Source organism: Dendrobates tinctorius, unplaced genomic scaffold (assembly GCF_039654945.1).
Source record: "Dendrobates tinctorius isolate UK_male_01 unplaced genomic scaffold, ASM3965494v1 ptg000128l, whole genome shotgun sequence".
NCBI lineage: Eukaryota > Metazoa > Chordata > Amphibia > Anura > Dendrobatidae > Dendrobates > Dendrobates tinctorius.
In genome coordinates this window covers 20,705,595-20,721,445 of record NW_027361796.1, presented here as the reverse complement: position 1 = coordinate 20,721,445, position 15,851 = coordinate 20,705,595, and positions in this window count along the sequence as shown.

Sequence of the window (15,851 nt, the reverse complement as noted above, 5' to 3'; positions counted from 1 at the left end):
CAAGAGACATAGCCGTATGCTATGCAAGAGACATAGCCGTGTGCCATGCAACAGACAGACATATGCCATGCAACAGACATAGACGTATGCCATGCAACAGACATAGACGTATGCCATTCAGACATAGAAGTATGCTATGCAATAGACATACATGTATACTATACAATAGACAAACACATACTATACATATACTATACAATACATATACTATAAAATACATATACTATACATTACATATGCAATAAATGTATACATTTACTAAACAATACATATACAATACATTTACTGTACTATACACACACATACATAATAGAGTTGCAGACACCGATCAGGCTTTGATTAGAGTGTGATCAGAGTGGCATCAGTATTTCTTGGAGGTGGGGAGGGGGGGGGGGGGAAGTTTCTCCATTTTGTCAGTCTGTGAAAATCGAAGAGCATATATATGAGTGCATATGTATCAATAAATATATTTCTTTCTAAATATTTATTTCATTTCTATATATAGTATGTATACATAGCGCTGTGGAATTAATGGCACTATGTGAACGAGTAAAATAAATATATATGAGTTTGCTGTTCATGGTTTTGACGGATAGCACTCGTACCGATGATATTCTATGGGCCTGTGCAAATGTCAGATTTTTTGCTCGGACCCAGTGCTCCATGGAGAAAAAAAAAAAAAAAAAAAAATCGGAGACAAATCCGATTTTGATCCCAGTGTCAGATCAAAATCGGCAATGCAAGTCTTTGGGCCCATGAAAAAATTGGACTCCACTTGGATGACATCTAAGTGTGTCTGATTTTCACAGACTGACATAATTCAGAAGGTGGAGAAACCTTTTTTTCCCCCTCTCAACGCCCGAGAAAAACTGATGCAATTCTGATCTGTGCCTGATCGGAGTCTGCAACTCTTACGGCAGTTGCCGTTAAATCAATTCTGCTCATGATATCCTGTGGTTCCAGTTCTGGTCCTCCTGCTTCCTTCATGCTACTACGTTCTCCGTCGTTTCTGCTCAGCCTTCCTGCTGCACCAACGTCATGTGTCCGTTCTTCATTACAGCAGATCATTTGAACTAGATGAGACATAACACCTATCAGTACAAAAAAAGAGGATTAAATGGTAAGTTCTATTTAATGAATCATTCTAATGCACAAAAGAGTGAGATGTTTGCTGAGATTTTTTAGGGGTAAATAGTGCAGTTCTAAACTTCACAACAAACACCTCACAGCTACACAATGTGTGAATGGGGCCTTAGTGTTAATTGAGCAGCTACCTACTTGGACTTGTCGTCCTCAAAATGCTTCCGCTGGGGACACAAGGTGGTTCAGGATAATAACTTTATACATTCTGTACCAATTGTGATATGTATGATGTGATGTGTCCTGTGATCTCTATGATGTCATGTGCCCTGTGATGTCATGTGTCCTGTCGTAATAACTGCCACTGGTGTGTTGTGTATCAAGTTTCCAACATCAAGAGTAGAATTAATAAAGCAAACTCACAGGCCGCAAATAACCATCAGCCTCATTTTTTATTGAGTCATGACGCATATTAAAACCTAAGCATTTGCCCCCAATTTTTCTAGTCTGTATCACCTGCTTTTCTACGCACTAAAGGAAAAACACAGGACCCCATACTGCAATTCCTGACCACAATAAACCGTCAGTTCCTGGTCACCCCTGATCCAACAGGACCAAGAGAGCTGACAATGGAGAACTGTAGCAGTCTTCATTTAAATTTATGTTCTGATACCATTTTCACAGCATTAATGGCAAAGCTACCCAAAAATGGAACCAAGTGGAGTTGTCTCACTGCCCCACCCCTTCCTATATTCTTTTATTAGAGCACAAGGGTGTCATAGAGGGCAAAACCAGCCGATTGCTGAGGGTCTTCAAGACCAGTGACAATGATCAGTTGATCGCCAGCAAGTCCTCATTTAGGGAAGGGGTGGTCCAGAGTGGTAACTCCTGTTTGGCTGGGCTCACACTCGCTTAGAAAGAACCCAAATGTGCAGATTTTCCTTAGAAGCTGATCAATAGCATTTTTTTAAATCTTAGAATCATTATAAATTTCACAGGCTATAGCACTTTTTGATAAGATTTTCAGATGAATGATGCAGCTCTGAATCCCACTTTTAATCCCCCATCTAAACAATTTGTGAGTGGCGTCATAAGTGAAGAGTTCCCTACCTGGACTTGTTTCCTTCAAGCTGTCAGGCTCTAATGAAACAAGATGGCTCATGTGTTGCACTTTCCTCATTCTATGCCAATTGTGATGTCATATGATGTGTATGTGGTTTATGATGTCATCAAAGCTGACTGTTTAACCCCTGCCCACCCTATGACATACTTTGATATTGTGAACAGGTTATTTCAATGCTGTATGTATGAAACCAGAAGTTTACATACACTATATAAAAACACATATGCCTGTTTTTCTCAATATCTGACAAGAAATCAGAATAAATCTTTTCCGTTTTAGGTCAATTAGGATTACCATAATTATTAATATTTGCCAAATGCCAGAATAATGAGAGAATGCTTTAAGGCATTTTATTTATCTAATTTCAACTGTAGTATAATGCACCCCCCATAGGCAGACTCCGTATGGAATAATGCCCCCCCCATAGGCAGACTCTATACTATGTAATGAACCCCTGTAGGCAGACTCTAAATAGTATAATGCACCCCACATAGCCAGATACCATATTGTATAATGCACCACCCATAAGCAGACTCTATATTGTATAATGCACCCCCCATAGGAATATATACTATGATGCACTCCCCATAGGCCTCTATGGCATACTCTTTATGGTATACTGCACTCCCCATAGACAGACTCTATATTGTATAATGCACACCCCATAGGCAGATTCTATACTGTATAAAGCACCTACGTACGCAGACTTTATATTTTGTAATGCACTCCCCATAGGCAGACTCTATATGGTTAATAAGCACCAGGAGATCATTGAGTTTGTACCACAATATGGGTGCCAATCCTTAGCATATTATTAAGAAGTGTACTACCTTATATTATACCCTGACATTAGTGTGTATAACCATACAATTAGTGGTATTGTATTTATTTCTTTGTAGCTACAAAGTGGGCCCCAAGAATGATTTTCTTTGGTAGGCCCAGGGTGCTCCAGTCCGATGCTTGCTGGAAGTATAGGTAGATAGTGAGAGAACATTTCACATGGAGGGCAGGTAAAGAGAGAGACAGACCCCGCACTTCACAGAGGGCAGATAGAGAGTGAAAGAACCCTGCAGTACACACGGAGGTCATGTAGGGCAGGGTTCCCCAACTCCAGTCCTCAAGGCCCACCAGCAGATCATGTTTTCAGGATTTCCTTTATATTGTACAGGTGAAGCAATTATCACCTGAGCAATACTAAGGAAATCCTGAAAACATGACCTGTTGATGGGCCTTGAGGACTGGAGTTGGGGAACCCTGATGTAGGAAGTGACAGAAACCCACACTGCACATGGAAGGGAGGTAGATAGTGACAGACCCCTGTACTACATATGGAAGGCAGAAAGGTAGTGACAGACCCAACAATACACATAGACGGCAGGTAGGGAGTGACAGACCACCGCACTACACATGGATGACAAGTAGGAAGTAACAGACCTCTGCACTACACAAGGAGAGCAGGTAGAGAGTGACAGACCCCACACTACACATAGCGGGCAGGTAGAGAGTGACAGATCGCTGCACTACATAAGGAGGGCAGGTAGAGAGTGACAGAACCCCACAGTACACAGAGGGCAGGTAGAGAGTGACAGAACCCATACTACACATGGAGGGCAGGTAGATAGTGACAGACCCTGCACTTGGAGGGCTGTAGTGCGAATATAAAAATGGCTATTTTGAGTCCATATTGAAATATATAGAATGAATTCTGTATATGACAGAGCTGCATTTACATAGTAACACAGTAACATAGTTTTGAAGGCTGAAGGAAGACCTTATGTCCATCTAGTTCAGCCTATTTTTAGTGCAGCTGTTCTGTTCTGTTGATTCTGGGGAAGGCAAAAAACCCATAGAGTAGAAGCCAATTTTCTCCATAGGGAAAAAAATTCCTTCCCCTAAGCTGGGTCAACCATCTACCTATAATATTCTGTTATTCGTATCCTTCTATACTGTTACTCACAAGAAAAGCATCCATTCCTTTCTTAAATTCATTCAGTGAGTTGGCCATCACCACTTCCTCAGGAAGAGAATTCCAGAGCCTCACTGCTCTTACCGTTAAGAACCCTCTTCTATGCTGGTGCAGAACTTGTCTTTCCTCCAAACGAAGAGAATGCCCCCTTGTTCTTGTCACAGTCCTTGGTACAAACAGTTCATTGGAGAGATCTCTTTATTGCCCTCTGATATACTTGTACATATATATTAGGTCTCCTCTAAGTCTTCTCTTTTCTAGAGTAAATAGACCTAATTTTGATAACCTTTCTGGGTATTGTAGTGAACCAACTCCATTTATCATTTTAGTAGCCCGCCTTTGAACCCTTTCAAGTTCAGTAATGTCTTTCTTGAGCACCAGCGTCCAAAATTGCACACAATCCTCCAAGTGTGGTCTGACGAGTGATTTGTACAGAGGGAGAATTATGTTTTCATCTCGTGTCCCCAGACCTCTTCAAATACATCCCATGACCCTATTTGCTTTGGTGGCAGCTACCTGACACTGGGCACTCCAATTTAGCTTCTTATTGACTAAGATGCCTAAGTCTTTTTCCATTCTGATTTCCCCAGCAGTTTCCCGTTTAGTAATTATAGCATTTGTTTCTCCTTCCCATGTGCATAACCTTACACTTATCTGTGTTAAACCTCATTTGCCATTTTTCAGCCCAATTCTCCAATTTACTCAAATCTGTCTGTAGTTGCAAACTGTCCTCCTTTGTGTTAACTACCTTACATAGTTTTGTATCATCTGCAAATACCGATATTTTACTGTGTAAGCCATCCACTAGATCATTAATAAATATAATAGTAGGGGGCCCAATATAGAACCCTGTGGTACCCCACTAGTAACCCTGGCCCAATCTGAGTATGCACCATTAATAACCATTCTGTTTTCTATCACTAAGCCAGCTACCTACCCATCTACACACATTTTCCCCTAGCCCAAGCTTTCTCATCTTACTTACCAATCTTTTATGTGGGACAGTGTCAAATGCTTTAGAGAAGTCAAGATAAATGACATCCAATGATTCTCCTTGGTTCATTTGAGAGCTTACATCCTCATAGAAGCTGATCAGGTTAGTTTGACAGGAGCGATCCTTCATTAATCCATGTTGATATGGAGTTAAACATTTATTAACATTGAGATATTCCATAATGGTATCCCTTAGAAATCCTTCAAAAATTTTACCCACAACAGATGATAAGCTTACCGGCCTAGTTTCCAGGTTCCCTTTTACACCCCTTTTTGAATATTGGTACATTTGCTTGCTGCCAATCAAAAAGAACAGACCCTGTTTCTATAGCGTCTTTAAATATAAGGAATAGAGGCCTGTTTATCACATTACTTAACTCCCTTAATACCCGAGGGTGAATGCCATCAGGGCCTGGTGATTTGTCAATTTTAATCTTACTAAGGCGGTTCTGCACTTCTTCCTGGGTTAGGCAGGTAATACTTAATTGGGAGTTTACATTATCACTCTGCATTTCCCCTGGCAAATCCTTTTCCTGTGTGAACACTGTTGAGAAAAAAGAAGTATTTAAAACATTTGCTTTTCCCCACATCGCCCTCTACGATTTCACCCTCATTGTTCTTTAAAGGGCCGACACCATCAATTTTCATCTTTTTACTGTTTAATTATATAAAGAATAGTTTGGGGTTTGTTTTCCTTTCCTTAGCAATGAGTCTCTCAGTTTCCACTTTTGCTAAATGTATTGTGTAAAAAAAAAATAAAAATATTTTTTTCTCTATAGCTTTTTAATGCTTCTTCATTGCCTTCTTGTTTTAGCTTCCTAAATGCCTTGTTCTTGTTATTTATTGCCCTTTTTACATCCTTATTTAGCCACATTGGTGTTCTCCTGTTCCTAGCCCTTTTATTTCTGTACGGTATGGCTAGCCCGCAGTGGGTGCGTAAAACTGATTTAAAATATTTCCCATTTATTTTCTGTGCTCCTATTTTTGAGGACATTGTCGCAATCAATTCGGCGAAGGTCCTCTCTAAGCTGATCAAACTTTGCTTTCCTGAAATTCAGCTTTTTCGTAACCCCCTTCCAGGGCACCTGACTGAAGGACAAGAGGAATTGTATTATATTGTGGTCACTGTTCCCTAGGTGCACAACATAAAGAAGGATTTTTCCAGCGTCTCCAGGAGATAAAATAATTGCTTTATTGAGAAAATAAAATCTTCTTACCATCAGGTAAAAACGACATAAAGAGGCGTATGGAGGGGAGCAATTTCCTACGCGTTTCACCCTGAAAGGGCTTAATCATGGAATGCGTAAGAAAGGTCTCCAAGCAAATATTTAAACACAAGAAAACAGGTGAACCAATTAGATGAAAAACACACCCATTCGTTTAGCATGAAAAAACAAAACAAATTTAAATCAACTGTGCAAAGGATGGAGACCAACACAAAAAAAAATTTGTAATGACGAAAAAGATGAGGTAAAAATAACAAAAAAAAAAAAACACTAGTGTATAATGTAAACAGTTAAAAAAAAACAAAAAAAAAAAAAAAAAACACATTAATGTTATAAAGAAGCCATAGTATATTTTGATGGTGTTATAACAAGAGTCTTGCGATTCACAAACAATTTATGTACAATTTATTGTCAAAAAGGGAAAAAAAAAAAAAAAAAAAAATTAAAAAAATTACCATTTTTTTTTTCCTCTTTTTTCTCCCTGTTACTTCTTCCTGCTTTTGTTTCGCTCTTCCTACTTATATTCCCTTTTCTTTTGTTATGGGGAAAATAGAGTAACATGGAAGAGAAAGGGATGCCTAAGAATACTGCATGATTAGATCTCTCCTCTTATTCATACCATGCGGCACTCTAGTACCCAATTTGTAGATCCAGAAACACTCTCGATTGAGAATCTTTCTGCGGTGGTCCCCTCCCCTAGTTGGTTTGTAAACCAATGCCAATGAATGTAAGGGAATCCAGGCACCTATTATGAATAGTAATAAAGTGCCTCGAGACTGCAGAAACATTTACTGCGGAAGGATTTAGTGTATCAGACATATGTCTGCGTATCCGCTGTTTAACAGGACAAGTCGTACAACCTACATATTGAATTGAGCAAGAAGTACATTCAATAAGATAAACATTAGGGGTATTACAATTAATAAAATCCCTAATGTTGTAGGTTAAACCAGTAAACATAGAAGTGAATGATTTGCATTTCTTAACATGTTTACATGAAATGCAAAAATTATGCCCACAGCCAAAAAAGCCAGTACATGATAAAAGTAATTCCAAAAATTGGTTATTATTACTGACTACTAAACTAGGTGACAAAATATGGGCTAAATTGGGCGCCCTTTTTGCTACGAAATTAAATTTTATTTTTTTATAGAATATGGCAAAGTAAATTATCCTGTGATAAAATCGGTAAATGTTTTTGTATTATTTTTACAATATCCTTGAATTGCGGAGAAAAATTGGTAGAAAAAGATTATTGATGATGATTGATATTGTGTTTATTTTTGTGATGGTCTGAAAAGATCCGATCAATTTGATTCACTATCTTTTGGGCTCTGTTCAGACACCAGTTGGAACACCCCCTATGTTTAAGTTTGGTAATAGCTTTATTAGTTTCATGTGGGAGAAGATCAGACCTAGAACAATTACGTTTAAGTCTGATCAATTCTCCAATGGGGATATTTTTCACAGTATGTGGAGGGTGACATGAGCTGTCTAACAAAATGGAATTGGAGTCAGTTTCCTTATGGTAGGGAAGAATGTCAATTATGTTGTGGTTACCAAAAAGAGTCACATCCAAATAATTGATGGTATACGGATGGACTGAAAAAGTAAAATTTAAGGTTAAAAGAATTTTGATTGAGATGATTTATGAAGGAATGTGCTGTAGCAACATCTCCCTTCCAGATAAATAATAGATCAATATAACGTGTATAAAAAATTATATGTTCTGAAAAATCATCATCAAAAATATAAAATTCTTCAAAAATGGCAACCACAATGTTAGCAAGGGAGGGAGAAAAATTTCCCTCCCATGCTAACGCCACACTTCTGAAGAAAAAATTCCCCATCAAAAGAAAAATAATTGTGAGTCAACAAAAAATTAATAGCTGTGATAATGAAATTTTGAGTCTGTGGAGGATAAGGGCTATGTTTCCTGAGAAACACCTGAAGACAATCTATGGCTACATAGTGTGGTATAGACGGATATAGGCTGACAATATCACAAGTCAGCCACATATAGCCTGCTTGCCATGAGATAGAATTTAAATTGTTTATTAAAGATTTGGTGTCTCTCAGAAAGCCTGGCATGTCCCTAACTAAAGGTTGCAAAAAAAAAATATGATCTATCCAAGCACCCAGCTTTTCTCCAAGGGAACCTATGCCTGATATAATAGGCCTGAATGGTGGTGGAAAGATACCTTTATGGAGTTTGGGGAGAGCATGATGAATGGGGATAATAGGAAAATCCACTTTTAAATATTCATATATTTCCTGAGAAAAAAATGCCCCCCTCCAAACCATCCCGAAGTAATTTATCCATTTTACTTTTATAAAAATTAGTAGGGTCTCCCTGGAGATGTAGGTAGGTTTTCTCATCAGATAAATCATGATATTCTATTTTAAAATAAAGTGAAGAGTCCAGAACTACGACCCCTCCCCCCTTATCTGCTTCCCTAATAATTAAACCTGTGTTGGATTGCAGATCTTGCAGTGCCAGAATTTCTTGAGGATTAAGATTGTTTTTATCAATACTAGTATTTCTGTCCAGAACAACAAGATCTGCCTCCACCTTTTCCTGAAAGGTATCTAGGATAGATGGCCTAGACTGAACAGGGTAGAAAAAGGGGTTAGAGGTTGAAAAACTGTTCCCTAGGTGCCCATCGACTCGTACTTGTTATTCTATCTGGCCTGTTGCTTAAAATTAAGTCCAGAAGGGCTGTCCCTCTAGTTGGGCCCTGCACAAGTTGTGACAGATAATTATCCTTGGTTACTGACAGAAATTGGTTTCCTTTCTAAGATACGCAGGTTTCAGTTTCCCAGTCTATGTCGGGGTAGTTGAAGTACCCCATAATAATCACCTCATTGTGATTTGCTGCTTTGTCTATTTGTTGCAATAATACATTTTCAGTGGTTTCTGTTATGGCTTATAACATACCCCTATGAGGATTTTATTACTTTTCTCTCCTTGTATCTCCACACAATAGAGACTCCACCTCTTCATTTCCCTCTTGTATATCTTCTCTTAGTGTGGGCTTTAAAGTGGACTTTAAATATAGACAGACTCCACCCCCTCTCTTTTTTTTACGATCACTCCTAAGCAAATCATATCCTTGCAAGTTAGCCGCCCAGTCATAGCTGTCGTCTAACCATGTCTCAGTTATTCCTACTATGTCGTATTTTTCCTCATACATTACCAACTCCAGATCTTCAATCTTATTGGTCAGGCTTCTTGCATTGGTCAGCATGCAGGAAAGAAGTTTTGCTTCCTTTTTCTTAGCTTCCTTCTGAGTACCCTGTCTTGGGTCCTCTTTACCACGTCTAGTATCCTTGATTAGTTTGTCCTTCTGCTGCATGTTCTTGTCTGCTGTTTTTCCTCCCATCCCCTCTTCTTCTAGTTTAAAGCCCTCCTGATAAGTGTGGCAAGTCTTCTGGCGAATGTGTTTCCCAGGTTTTGTGAGGTGTATCCCATCTCTTGCGAGATGTCCATCGTAGAGGTAATTCACGCCATCGTCCAAGAATCCAAATCCTTGCTGCCTGCACCACCATCATAGCCAGTTGTTCACCTCTAGTATCCTATTCCATCTTCTGATGCCATGGCCATTGACTGGAAGGATTGATGAGAAAACAACCTGTACGTTCCGTTCCTTTATTTTCTTCCCCAGAATTTCAAAGTCTTCGCAGATAGTTGGTAGGTCATTTCTTGCCGTGTCGTTTGTGCCTACATGTATCAGTAGGAAAGGGTAGTCGTCCTTGGATTTGAGGATAGTTGGTATCCTGTTGGCCACATCCTTGATTTTTGCTCCTGGGAAGCAGCATACTTCTCGTGCGGCTATGTCCGGCCTGCAGCTAGTTGCCTCTGTGCCTCTTAGTAGTGAAATAAAAAAATAAATAAATAAAGATGCGCACTCGTGCTGTAGGAGGAGGTGCTGACTGAACGTGGATATAGCACAGGTAAAAGTCAACGGGTAGACAGTTGCACTCAAAATTGAATGTCACTTGCATCAGAGTCATTAAAGGAATTATGATTTTTATTTATTTTTTTTCCAATTAATCAAGAAAAGTGACAAAACACCGCAAACATGAGTATTACACGGTTACGTTTCGACCTATACCTAGGTCTCTCAAACCATACTGCAAGATAAAAATGCAAAGAAACACCAAGTTTACTTACCGGTAGCCGGTTTTTCCAGAGCCCATGACGGCACACATGAGAGAGGGGATCCGCCCAGTCAGGACAGGAACCCTACTGAAGATAAAAGGGGCGGTACCTCTCCCTCGCTTCAGTTGGTTTACAGAGCATGAGAGGCCCCCCGGGTTAGTACACATGGTAAAACTACCACATTATATCTAACTAAAAAAACACCCAAACTATAGTGCACACCAAAGGAGTAAAAAGGGGGGGGGGGGGAAATATACAGGTGCCGACATGGGCTCCGGAAAAACCGGCTACCGGTAAGTAACCTTGGTGTTTTCCCGTCTCCCATGACGGCACACGAGACTTTTGTAGAATAAGACACCTTAGGGAGGGACCACCGTTTGCAGCACCCTTCTACCAAAGGTTAGGTCAGTAGAGGAAGACAGATCAAGTCGGTAGTGCTTAAAAAAGGTCAAAGGTGAGGACCAAGTAGTGGCTTTACAAATTTGTTCAATTGATACCTCAGCCTTTTCTGCCCAGGAGGTAGCCATGGCTCTGGTGGAGTGAGCCTTGATGCCTTCTGGAACCGGAGCGCCACTTGCGGAGTAGGATAACAATGGCCTCCCTGATCCATCTGGCAATGGTACTCTTAGCTACCCCGTGCCCTTTTCTACTACCCTGAAAGGCTACAAAAAGGGACTGATCTTTCCTCCACTGACTAGTTACTGACATATTGTACTATGGCTCTTACATCTAATGTATGGAACTTTTGCTCCCCAGGGTTTCTAGGATTGTTACAGAACGATGGCAAGGAGATCTCCTGAGTCCTATGAAACTTTTGGACTACCTTGGGGAGATAGGCCGGGTCTGGTCTTAGAACCACTCGGTCCTCCAATATCTGTGTATATGGAGAACATATAGACAGAGCTTGAAGGTCGCGGACTCGTCGGGCTGATGTTAAGGCTACCAGTAAGACAGTTTTAAAGTGTAAGTAGCTTTGGTGACAGCTCTAGTAGTGGTTCTAAGGGGTCTTTGGGTAAGGCCTCTAAGACTAGGTTGAGGTCCCAGGGTGGTATCTTTGGGATAATGACCGGCCTTGACCTGCCACAGGACTTTATGAATCGGGACACACACCTATTGGTTGCCAAGTTGCAGTTATATAGGGCCCCAAAAGCTGAGACTTGAACTTTGAGTGTATTAGTGGCTAACCCCAGTTGTAGCCCCGACTGTAAGAACTCTAGGAAAGGTCCCACATCCCCCAAGGGTTCCCCCAGGAAGTCTAGCAACTTTTTCCACGTTCTACCGTAGATTTGGGATGTTATAAGTTTCCTACTTTTCAACAGGGTGGAGACTAACCCTGGAGAGAATCCCTGGCGACTCAGTAGCGCCCTCTCAAATTCCAGGCTGCTAGATGGAAGCCCTTCACCTGAGAGTGGACCACTGGTCCCTGGGAAAGCAGGTCTGGAATCTCCGGTAGTATCCATGGATCTGTCACTGACATGAGCCTCAGAAGGGAGAACCAAGGCCTCCTCAGCCAAAACGGAGCTATAAGAATTATTCTCGCTCGATCCTCCCTGATTTTCCTGACCACTACTGGGATCATTGTTATCGGGGGAAATGCATAGGCCAGGATGAACTTCCAGGGTATTTGTAGGGCATCTACTGCGAAGGGGTTTTCCCTTGGGTTTAGTGAGCAGAACTTTCTGACCTTCCGGTTCTGTGCGGTAGCAAACAGGTCTATTTCTGGTTTGCCCCAGGCCTGAACTATTTGATGGAAGACTTGGGGGTTTAGGGACCATTCCCCTTGTTTTAGGTGCCTGCAACTCAGGAAGTCTGCCTGTATATTTTCTGCCCCCTTTATGTGCAGTGCTGTGATGGATAACAGATGTTGTTCTGCTAGCTGGAAGAGTAGATCTGATATTTGCATGAGGCCCCGAGATCTTGTTCCCCCTTAGTGATTGATGTAGGCTACTACTGCTTGATTGTCAGTCATGACCCGGGTGTGGCGGCCCCGAAGTGAGGGAAGGAAATGTTTCATGGCTTTTTCCACTGCCCATAGTTCTTTTACATTTGAACCGTGATCCCTTTCTAGCGAGGACCAGGTCCCCTGTAGAGTGGGATCTCAGGTGTGCTCCCCATCCTGTGGCACTCGCGTCTGTTGTAATGATGTCCTCGACTGGTTTTTGCCATGGGACACCGGCTGTTAGATTCTTTTCTACAGTCCACCAGAGCAGGGAATCTATTACAGCCACTGAGAGACAGTTTGCCTTCTAAATGCCCTTTTAATTGTTTCTGTGCTGACAAAACTTCCCACTGTAGTTGGCTTACGTGGAACTGCGCCCATGCTACTGCGGGTATGCATGATGTCAGTGAGCCTAAAAGGGACACTGCGTTCCTCAGTGTCATATTTGGTCTTTGTATTGCTGTGCGAGCTAGGCCTCTTATCTTGGTCACTTTGCTCTCTGGTAGGAGGCAGCGTTGTTGCTCCGAGTCCAATATCAACCCTAGGAAGGATTGCCCTTTTGCTGGGGTTATCCTTGATTTGGGGATGTTTACTATCCATCCTAGTCCTACTAGAATTCCTATCACTTCCTTCACTTGATGTGTGCAGTGGGAATCCGACCTCCCTATTACCAGAAAGTCGTCTAGGTATGGGACGATCACTATGTCCCTGGAACGCAGAAAAGACATTACTTCGGCCATCACTTTGGTGAATACTCTGGGGGCTGTAGACAGGCCAAACGGAAGGGCTGCGTAGTGGTAGTGTTTCACCTGCCCCTGGACATGGAGCGCTACTCTCAAATATTTTTGATATTCCCGATGAATTGGGATATGATAGTAGGCATCTTTTAAGTCTATCACTGCCATGAGGCAATGCTGGAACAGAATCTTTGTGGCAGTGTTGATTGACTCCATTTTGAAGGAGCAATTGTCTACCCACTGATTGAGTCTCCTCAGGTTGACAATGGTTCTCCAAGAGCCGTCTGGTTTTTGTATTAAGAAGAGGGGGGAGTAGAACCCCCTTCTTTCTTCTTGCACTGGGACTTCCTGTAGGACTTGTTTTTTCACTAGTCCCAAGACTTCCGTCTCCAGGGCCAGTTGTTGCTCATGGGCTTTCCTTCTGGGTGTTATTATGAAGGTATGCCTGGGCAGACGGATGAATTTTATTTTTAAGCCGTCCTTGATTATACAGTCATGGCCAAGAGTTTTGAGAATGACACAAATTAATTTTTACAAAGTCTACTGCTTCATTTTTTCTAATGGCAATTTGCATATACTCCAGAATGTTATAAAGAGTGATCAGCTTAACAGCAATTACTTGCAAAGTCACTATTTGCCTAGAAAATGAACTTTATCCCCCAAAACACATTTCAACATCATTGCAGCCCTGCCTTAAAAGGACCAGCTAACATCGTTTCAGTGATGGCTCCATTAACACAGATGTGGGTTTGATGAGGACAGGGCTGGAGATCAATCTGTCATGATTAAGTAAGAATGACACCACTGGACACTTTAAAAGGAGGCTGGTGCTTGGCATCATTGTTTCTCTTCTGTTAACCATGGTTATCTCTAAAGAAACACATGCAGTCATCATTGCACTGCACAAAAATGGCCTAACAGGGAAGAGTATCGCAGCTAGAAAGATTGCACCTCAGTCAATCTATCGCATCATCAACTTCAAGGAGAGAGGTTCCCTTTTTGCCAAAAAGGCTCCAGGGCGCCCAAGAAAGACCAGCAAGCGCCAGGACCGTCTCTTAAAAGTGTTTCAGCTGCGGGATCGGGCTCCCAGCAGTGCAGAGCTTGCTCAGGAATGGCAGCAGGCAGGTGTGAGTGCATCTGCATGCACTGTGAGGCGGAGACTCTTGGAGCAAGGCCTGGTCTCAAGGAGGGCAGCAAAGAAGCCACTTCTCTCCAGGAAAAACATCATGGACAGACTGATATTCTGCAAGAGGTACAGGGAGTGGACTGCTGAGGACTGGGATAAAGTCATTTTCTCTGATGAATCCCCTTTTCGATTGTTTGGGATATCTGGAAAGCGGCTTATTCGGAGAAGACCAGGTGAGCGCTACCACCAGTCTTGTCTCATGCCAACTGTCAAGCATCCTGAAACCATTCATGTGTGGGGTTGCTTCTCAACCAAGGGAATGGGCTCTCTCTGTCTTGCCTAAAAACACAGCCATGAATAAAGAATGGTACCAGAATGTCCTCCAAGAGCAACTTCTCCCAACCGTCCAAGAGCAGTTTGGCGATCAACAATGCCTTTTTCAACATGATGGAGCACCTTGCCATAAAGCAAAGGTGATAAATGGCTCAGGGAACAAAACAGATTTTGGGACCATGGCCTGGAAACTCCCCAGATCTTAATCCCATTGAGAACTTGAGGTCAATCAAGAGACGGGTGGACAAACAAAAACCTTCAAATTCAGACAAAATAAAAAGCATTGATTTTGCAAGAATGGACTGCTATCAGTCAGGATTTGATCCAGAAGTTGATTGAGAGCATGCCAGGGAGAATTGCCGAGGTCCTGAAGAAGGGTCAACACTGCAAATATTGACTTGCTGCATTAACTCATTCTAACTGTCAATATAACCTTTTGCTACTCATAATATGATTGCAATTATATTTATCGGTCGTCCATGACAGCACCACCTGAGAGGGGATCCGCCCTTCAGGAACAGGAAACCTACAGATACAAAAGGGCGGCACCTCTCCCACGCATCAGTTGGTTTACTGTTCCTAGAGGACGGGACTTCCTTCAGATCATCCATCAGGGAGTCGCCGAGGGATTCCCAGGCCGGCTGACCGACCCAGGTAGCGAGGGGGTCTCCAAGCTCGGAGGCAGGAGGTGACGCTGCTGGGGTGCTTCTGAAGGCCAGGGATGGATACGACAGAAGCCCCCTTAGAGCAGCTGGACGAGGTGCAGGAGCACCCACAGAAACAGGCCACAGTGAAACCGCATGCGAGTGTCCAGCAGAAGAAACAGAAACGGACGGGCGAACAAAGCCACAGAAGTTCCTCCAGGCTAAAGGACCCTCCTGCCTCCCTCCATGATCCGGTACCTGCCTCATCTGCATGGGTAAGAGATCTCCGTGAATGTACCCTGATGCAGTGTTCCCTTATGTTTTGTTCGCAGGGGAGGAAAGCTACGGGAAAACAGGAGCACAGGGACGGCCACCCTAAAAAGTTGTGTCAGCCATGCGCAAGACAAACGGTAGGGGTGAAAGGGGACGTTGGCCCTGGGGTAGATTGACAGGCCCTTACACTCTCCCCCGTCCATACAGATAGCGGAAAAAACGCCGGACTTCACCACAAGCCTGAGGGAC